Below are 9,048 nucleotides of genomic sequence, written 5' to 3' on the forward strand. Positions count from 1 at the left end.
CATTCTGACTCTAGAGCCTTCTAGGAACTTAGGTAAGAGGAGGGAGTGAGGCCTGCATTGCTGGCCTGAGGACCATGTGGTAGTTGCACAAGGCCCCGTGCTCAGAAGGGCACATGCTTGATTTAATGCTTTGTTGTAGCTGTCTTGAAATTCTTAATCATTTTGAACAAGGTGCCTTGTAAATTATGTAGCTGGTCCTGGAGGGAAGGAATGTCTACTCTGTACTAATCACTTAATCTGAACCCCCAGCGCTTGTTGTTTTAAAAAATAATGTTTCTTCATTTTTAAAATAGGAGGGTTAGACTTCATATTCTTTTAAGGTCACCTCTACGTCTAAAATTGTCTAATTCCAGGTCACGTAAAATGTTCTAGTGAAGGTAGTGGCGTTGTACCAACTATTACTTTTTTTTTTGAGATTCATCTTAATTGCTATGTTTTCCTAGAAATCTTCCTTGATCCAGTGAAATTTAGTAACTTTTCTTCTGTGTCCCACTCCCCCTTTGCATTAAGAACTTTTTGGAACAGGTTATATAGAGTAAAACTAGTTTCTATCTCTCCCACTTCATTTCACGCTCCTTAAAATCAGGTACTTTGTCTTAATCAACTTGTAACTTGCAAAATGCTACATATGCAATGTTATGTCCATAAAGGTAGGTTAAATGAATGATTAGCTGAAAGACTAAGGATCCCATACAATTTTGATTTTGAACTTAAATTTAGAAGGAACCTTAAAATCACTATTTTAACAGATTTCTGTAAAGAAACCTGAAAGTGTTTCTTAAAATAAGCAGGATTAAAGAGTCCAGTAGCAGAAATGAAAATTCAGACTTGCCAGCACATAATATTATTAGAAATGGGGCAAGCTAAGGCAAATGCATAGCCCACAACAGTAACTGGGATACAGAAACTGAAGATACACAATGAGAAAAGAAGCCAGGGCATTTTCCCAAGTAACTTCAATCTAAAAGCACTCTAGCTTTAAACTGATATATGTGTAATAGTAAAAGAATCTAATAACAAAAAATAATACCCATTCATGATTAAAAGATAATCAAAAGGTATAGAAGAGTATAAAATTAAAAAAGTAAAAGTTCTCTTCACCCCAAGCCACACTTTCATTTCCCAAAAATATCTGCAAGAAAAGTTTCTTGAATATCCTTCCAGAAATGCTTTCTGAATAGTATATTATATAATTTTATTTTTGTACAAATAGGATTCTATTTATGCATAGTTTGCCTTTTGCATTTTCATTAATAATATTTCTTAGCCCTTCTCCCATGTTTGTACTTGTAGATCCCCCTTATTCTTTTTCAGGAGTGTATAGTATGATATTTCATAGATTGGACATGGTTGATTAAAACAACCCTTTCTGATAAACATTTATGTTGTTTTCAATTTTGGGAAGTTACATGAAAGCACAATGAATATCTTCACATAGGAATGCATCCACAGGATAAATTCCCAGCAGTGAGACTGCTTGAAGTCTCTCTGATGTGATATGAAGGAAAAACTAATTCAGCTACCAACTTAATGACTTAGAGGCAACTACAAATATACTTGTTTATTCTTGTCCTAGAACTGTTTTTAGAAATATTTTCCAATGAGTACGACTTTTTTTTTTTAACAGAGTAATTCCTAGTTTTCAGGAAAATAATTTCTAATCAGTCTGTATACTTTTAAAGACCAGCTGAAATTTTCTGCTTCACCAAAGTGAAGAATTGGGGGGTAGGGGTGGAGGGGTGTTATGGAGGAGACTTGGTGAAAGGGGAAAGATTGCAGGATGTCCCCCAAGAGGCTGATTCTTCTTAAAGTTGATTAAGTGCAAGGACAAATATTCCTCACTTTCTGCTTGGAAGTAAATACATATTTATTCCTGGCATATGTTCCTATTATTCCAGTTTGTAAGTATATTTGCCAGATTTATAATGGTCTCGCACGCATAAAAAAAAAAAGCCACAGATAGGAAGGATGAAAAATGGCACAGATTGTAGCAAATATAGAACTAAGGCATTTTTGCCTTTGTCTCATGACTGACTGTCTCATGGAGTCCTTGCACATGGATTGAATTGCTTGCAAGTATGTCAGTCAACAGTAATATGAAACAGAAAGGCTGTAACAATGGTTGGGTTGGGCCTCTTGTTACTCAGTTTCTGAACCGAGAATTAGGAGAGGGTGGGGCTGTTGAATAATCCACAACTACTGTAACTACTGTGTGTGTGTGTGTGTGTGTGTGTGTGTGTGTGTGTGTGTATCTGCCTAAGTAGAACTTAAGCCACTCAAGGTTCCATATCTTTCTCTTTCATTCATTAATTTCTTCAGTGTCTACTATTCGTTAGGCACTAGAGATACGTGGTCAGGGCCAACATGTAGATAATGATGAATTGTGAAACTACCAAGAAGGATAATAAAGGGTATAAGGAGAAATGAAAACAGGATCACTCATTTAGATTTTGAAATCAATGAAAGACATCTCTGAGGAAGTAGCATTTAGCTAAGACCCAAGGCATAAGCAGGAGGTAGACAGGAAAAGATTTCAGGCAGAGGGATAGACTAAGCCTGCGGTAGTGAAGAGCCAGGGAGAGTTTAAAAACAAGGAAAGAAAGAAACAAACAAAACTGTTTGTGTCTAGCACCTAGAGAAGAGCAGCAGGGAATAAGCCTGGATGGTTTATAGGCCTTGTCCTTGATTAGGATTTTTAATTTGAATACATTATTATTCTTACTGTTTCATATCTTACTAATTAAGGCTGTAACACAATCCAATTTGTGTTTTTAAAATCTCCCACTGGCTGCTCTGTGGAGAATACATCTGAAGAAAACAAGGGAGATTTGTTTATATTTGTTGTAACCGTCCACATAAGAATGATGGTGGCTTGAATTAGGCAACAGCAAAGGAGCTGGAGAGAAGTGGGTAGATTTTTGACATACTTTGAGGGTATGTTCACTAGGACAATGTCATAACACCTCTGGAATTTTTGGTAAGATATCAGTTTACTTTGTATTCACTACTCTAGAAGACTCTGGAAAGACCGAAAGATAACCCCTCAGATAAACAGGACTTTATGACAACCAGGCAAACTGAGGCAGCCTGAAGGATAATCCAAGAGGGAGAGGACCTCCAAGGGTTGGAGGAGGCGGTGTGGGTGGGAAAGAGACTGGAAAGAGACTGGGATCTCCCAAGACTTGAAGATGTGTGGAGGTGAGTGATTTTATTGAATACATATTTTATTTCAAATAGATATGATGGGGGCCAAGTTCTGCACTCATGGGGCTCACTGAAGATGGACAGATCTTTGATGGAAGTCCTTGTGGAGGCCAATGCGATGAGCCTCAATGATACGTCCCCAGCTCCAGCTTTCCACAGAGAGAATAGAGGCAACTACATGCACATGGACATGAGCTTGGACCATGTGCACTTCAGCGATTGACTAAATTTTCTAGTTAGAGTACCATCTCTTTTTCAGCCATTTCTATTCTCCTACCATCTTTGGGAGGGAAAGGGGCTCTTAAACATTGCTGAGATGCAATGTCTCATGACTGGAGGGCAGAGGCCTAAGCATATTTATCTGATTTAAAAATAAATAGATAAATACAAGTATATGTATTCTTATTTATATACCTGACACTTCTGGCATCTTAAACAAAAACCAGACATTAGTTGCTACTGTTAATGATGTTAGTGATGGACAGCAGGCCATTTTTAGAATAGTACTGGCAAATACATTTGGAGAAAATGTTGCTGAAAGGGGGCTGTGGCTGGAATAAGCAAGGAAACAGCTGGGGAGCAGGTGGTTCTCTTCACATCTGGGAGTCACTAAAAACAATGGTAATAGAGACATTTCGTATGGTTCCACCCCTCAGCCCAGTGCTATATAGGCTGTGCTTCACATCCCACCTTCCAGCAGCAGACCAAAATAGGCAGGCTTTCAGCAAAGATGAGACCGGTAAAGGTGGACCAAATGCCTCACCATTAGGGGATTGGGGACAGAGGTTCCCATTTCATTCCATACACCGTGGCCCCGGTGCATTCAATCCAATCGCTTTAGCATTACAGAATAATTCAGGACACTGTGAAATAGGCACTCATACATTTTGGTGGGAATATAAATTGTTTAATCTTTCTTGAGGGCAGATCTGGTAATATTTCTATATAACCTTAAAATGTGCATTTCCTCCCCTATCCTCATTGGAGATGAATTAATGGAAATCTTGACTCATTACATAAACATGGTCTTCTTTTGTTTGTTTACTTCCTTGTTTATTTGTGATAAATCCGTAGAATGCACCTCCCTAAACAAATGCTCTTATCTTGATGATAACTGACCTAATAACCATAAGGTCTCTGGATTTCATCCTATTGCTTCCCTCCTCTCTGAGGTAACCTGAAGCTCTTATTCATCACCATATAAATGCTTTCTCTTTTATACAGATTTTTTGGGAGCATTCATATTTCTAAAATTTTATTTTTGGTATATATGTGTATATATACATATGTAAATATGTGTATTTAATCTTTACAAATTTTTTTTTTTTTTTTTTGCGGTACGCGGGCCTCTCACTGCTGTGGCCTCTCCTGTGGCGGAGCACAGGCTCCGGACGCGCAGGCTCAGCGGCCATGGCTCACGGGCCCAGCTGCTCCGCGGCATGTGGGATCTTCCCGGACCGGGGCACGAACCCGTGTCCCCTGCATCGGCAGGCGGACTCTCAACCACTGCGCCACCAGGGAAGCCCACAAAATTATTTTTTAATTTAATAATATATTGCTAAGATATCCATAGTGTCGCATGATACTTTGATGAACTCATTTTGGCTGCTGAATTATACCACATTGTATACAGCACAGCTCATTCATGTCCTCTCCTTTTGATAGGCATTTGGGTTGTGTTCAATTTTTGTTGGCTCAACCCAAACATCAGAATAGAAAGTAGTCAAAAGGTATAAACAGGCATTTCGAAGGAGAGGAAAAAAAAAAAAAATATATGGCTAACAAAAATATGAAATGGTATATAACATCAACAAAGATCAGGACATGTAAATCATGATTTTAATAAAATAGGATTTTACAACCATTTGATTGAAAAACATGAAAAAGTCTGACAGGACCAGGTGTCAGAGAGGCTGTGGATCCAGAGCGTCACTTTTACATTATTGGGGCAGTTTGAGTGGGCGCAACAATTTTGGGAACAGTTTTGTATTATCTCTAAAAGGAACGCATTCATCTACCCTATGACTAGGATGACTATCTATACATTGCCTAAACCAAGACACTTAAAAAAAAATAAATAAATAAATAAATAATTTATGGCTGCATTGGGTCTTCGTTGCTGCACGCAGGCTTTCTCTAGATGCGGCGAGCAGGGGCTACTCTTCGTTGCGGTGGGCGGGCTTCTCATTTCGGTGGCTTCTCTTGTTGCAGAGCATGGGCTCTAGGTGCACGGGCTTCAGTAGTTGTGGCATGTGGGCTCAGTAGTTGTGGCTTGTGGGCTCTAGAGCGCAGGCTCAGTAGTTGTGGCGCACGGGCTTAGCTGCTCTGCGGCATGTGGATCTTCCCGGACTAGGACTCAAACCCGTGTCCCCTGCATTGGCAGGCAGATTCTTAACCACTGCACCACCAGGGAAGCCCCAACCAAGACACTTTTGAGAATAAAAAGGGTCACTAAAAGGGTGAGTCCCTGGGTCAGCAGAAATTAACTGGGACTGCCTGGGAAAACTGAGCCATATGGTCCTTTATCCAAGACCTGGAAAGTCCACTACCAGGAGACATATGTTGCATCTATTCCATAGGAGTCCTGCATGGAATGTTCAGAGCAGCCTTCTTCATGTGAACAAAATCCTGTGCAGAGCCTTTCACTCAACAAATGCAATATCTTAGAACTTATTGTAAGGAAAGGATACTGACTAAGAACAAATATTTATCGACTATGTCATTCATCAAAGTATTTTTGTAATACTGAAAATCTGGAAACTATCCAAATATTGACAATTCAGCCTTGGTTAAATGATTGTGGTACATTCATAAAATGGATTATTAAGCAGTCATTTAAGATTAATTGTATATATAAAGAGACCAAGAGGCTGTATTTTACAGCATTAATATTCGTGGATTCCTAGGAAACATTTAATTGTTTAGTTTGTTTCTCTACATTATTGTGCTTTCTTACAATGTTTGTTTGTTTATCTATCTACAAGTGAAAAGAAGCGAACCAAATGAAAAAACAAATCCTGTCATAGCAGAGGACTATTTGGTCTGGATGCTGTTCTGTTATTTTTGCTTTCATTATATGTCATTTTATCCAGAGTGCCCTGGAGAGGCAGCTTTTCTTACACTATGCTCACCTCACCAAACAAAAGTTTCTACTGCATCCATGAGAGGTTATCTCTCTTTGTCAAAACACCACGGCTTAGGTGGCCACAAACGTAAATTAGTTTACTGTCAAAGTCTGTCTCCTTAATTGCAATCACTCAGCAACCCACTGAGAAAGTCCTAACACCTTAAATGCTGTGAAGAGGATGTGAAGAGACTATTATGGAGATTAGAAACTTCTGGAAGGTAAATACTAAACTTTTCAAGGACTTTGAACGCCTGGCTCCTTGTCAGAGGAGAGACATTTACCTGAGGAGTTTGAATAAGTCTATTTAGAAAGGAGACATTCAGAGCCTGCCTGGAGTCAAGGGCAACAGAGTGAGTCCCCATTTCCTACAATAGAAGGAGTTTCTTGCTTGGCCAATCTCTAGATGGAGAGTTGTCTTTATTTTTGATGGGGGAAGCTGAATATTCAGGCTATGGTACAAGGCCTTCAGAATTATGAAAACCTGGGGTATGGCCTATTTCTGGTTATGAATAAACGCTAGGAGGCTAGGCTTCCACCTCCTGGTGGTTGACTCAGCTGAAACACCTCTGAGGCAATGGTAAGATCCAGGGAAGTTTGAAGCCTCCTGCCCACAACCCACCTCCCTGCCCAACCCCATTAAGCTCCTCAAGCTCATGGAGACACCACAGCAGCTATTCCAGTGATGGAACTCCAATCCAAAGTTCTGAAGTGGGCTTGGCTGGATAGACTCTGACTGGCCAGATCATAGACTTCACAATATGGTGGTGGTGATCATCAAAGAGGTCATTGTTCCCAAGATCTTTTGGGGATTCTGTCTTATATTGCTCAGTTGGCTAAAGGTAAGTATCAAACAAAAACATTCAAGGCACATAGCCCCTGTGACGGTAGCTTGGCCAATCTTGGCACAATTAGTAATCATCACCAATATATTAACCACTGTTTATTGATGGAGCCCCTATAGGGTCAGACATTGTATGCATAATAAGTACATAATTCACATTATCTCATGCAATTTTTAACAACCCTACAAGGTAAGCTATTATCATTTCCATTTTATGGATGAGAAAACTGCATCTCAGAAAGGTCAAGTAACTTTCCCAAGTCCGCAAACCTAGTAAAGAAATTTGAACTCAGGACCATCTGAACCCAAAGCTGTACTCTCATTCACTACAAGACATGACTTCCCATGTGTATATGGTAGAGCATTTAATTCTTTCTCTTTTTTTATGGAGAATATACTTATATATACTTAGAGCAAAACTATTTTGTTCTTTATAGCCTTTAAAATCATCCAGACAGGAAGATATATGCTAATTGTGTAACCAAATATGAATGCTGTTTCCTTAATTGTTGGTTGACCAAATGACTACCTAGTTCCAATAGAAAGTGTATTATTACACCCTGTAAGAAAGGGCTAGTAAGGAGTTATATTGAAGACAGCAATCTTTTCTTCAAAGGAACTCCTAATCTGATGCCAGGAATCTGATAGAACCTTGAACTATGTTCAAGGTTCTTGTTTAGCCTGTTTTGTTTAGCAGAACCCTCTTTGGTTGTGAGGAGCATTGCTTTGTTCAGTGCTTTGTTCTAAAACCTGCAGTCATGATTGGGGAAAATAGAGTTAGTCTGCAAGAGTCACAGACAGATTTGACGTGTAAACCTTGGTGCTTCTTTCTCACCAATTTGACTCCAATGAGGGGAAGGACCTAATGTAGCTCTCAAAACAACACTTCTTTGCTCATGATCTTGCGATGCTTTCTCTCTGCCAACGAGGAAAGAAGGAGTTCTCTATTGAGCATCTACTATCTGTCTGCTGGGTGCTTTCTCATAGGTTATCCTTTTAATCTTTAAAGCATCCCTATGTGGTAGGTTTAGGCATTCCAATTTTACCACCTTACCTCAGTCTTTTTTAGAGAGAAAGAATAATAGGTAGCTAGAGTGGAGAAGTAAACAAGAGAAGAGTCAAGTAAATGTTTTAGAGGTGCCTTTTCACTTAGGGAGTATCAAATTAATGTCATTTAAAATAATAGTGACATATATTTTCTCTTCTTGAACTTTTTTCTAACCTTTAGAAGATGAAGACTTTGACATTAAATAGCAGGACTAATGCTTACGAATTTGAGCTCTACTTCTGACCTGACCAAGTCTATCTGGATGTCAGTTTCAATTTTCTGTCGGAGGAGGGAAGTCACACAGATCTATCCCCATGGCTTTCAAAAGACACAAAATAACACCTATCCAAATCACAGTTTTGAAATTATATTAAAAAGAAAAAAAACATAGTGATTATCTCTCTGCTGGTTTCTTTGCCTAAGGTCCTTTCTCTTGCTCTTTAACCACATCTAAGGCTAAAATATCTGACCAACTGTCTTCCTGGAAACCAGTGACCTGCTCGGGTCAGAATGCATGAGGTGATCATATTGGTTTAAGTGAGAAGCCTATTTGTGACCAAGAGTCTTGGTCCACTTTCCATTCATGCTTCCATTCCTGTCTTTGCCATATTAGAAGACTCCTAACCATCTATTTCTAATATACTTAGAAAAAAATTACTTCTTTATTCTCAAAGGTTTATTTTTGGGGCCTACAAAGTCTATGTTTATTTAAAGATCGTAGAAAAAGAAGAATTTGGTATACATTTAACTGGATGTTTTATTTTAGAGAAATATGCAGTAGGGTTGGATCCACCCCAAAATAGCCTGTGTGGGCTGCCAGCGGCTCTA

Source organism: Physeter macrocephalus, chromosome 1 (assembly GCF_002837175.3).
Source record: "Physeter macrocephalus isolate SW-GA chromosome 1, ASM283717v5, whole genome shotgun sequence".
Lineage (NCBI taxonomy): Eukaryota > Metazoa > Chordata > Mammalia > Artiodactyla > Physeteridae > Physeter > Physeter macrocephalus.